The following is a 378-nucleotide window of genomic DNA, read 5'->3' as shown; positions in this document are numbered from 1 at the left end:
TGGAGCCGCGATTCCCTCCCCGCAGCCCCTGCTGCGGGCGGTGCTGCCCGCCGGGCGGGCTCCGAGGGGTCCCTGCTGAGGGGCTTCCCAGAAATGCTGCCTCGGAGCCGCCTCGGTGTCGTTTCCAGCTGTTCAGCTCCGGCATCCAGCTGTTCGGAAGGTTTAGGCACCTGGTGGAATGTCGCTCCTAGTGACAAGCCTGTCGCTTTGCACTGCTTTCTTATCTTCCCCCCTGCTGGTTTTCAATTAGTATTAACTGTTCTATTTGTGCTATATAGCTACGATTATATTCTTTTATATTATATTTATATATATTGTTATATTAATTATTATTTATTATTATTATTTACTATAATATATTATTGTATATTATTATAT

The 378-nt window shown here is 45.5% G+C and overlaps 1 protein-coding gene across 1 annotated transcript in view; it reads right to left on the bottom strand.

The window, feature by feature from the left end:
* Positions 1-378, bottom strand: part of NMD3 (NMD3 ribosome export adaptor) — a 10,289-nt gene that overhangs the window by 9,710 nt on the left and 201 nt on the right. The gene's annotated exons all lie outside the window — the stretch shown is intronic.

Source organism: Chaetura pelagica, unplaced genomic scaffold (genome assembly GCF_000747805.2).
Source record: "Chaetura pelagica isolate M959 unplaced genomic scaffold, ChaPel_1.0 scaffold394, whole genome shotgun sequence".
In the NCBI taxonomy this organism is placed as follows: domain Eukaryota; kingdom Metazoa; phylum Chordata; class Aves; order Apodiformes; family Apodidae; genus Chaetura; species Chaetura pelagica.
This window is presented reverse-complemented; position numbering and strand designations above follow the sequence as displayed.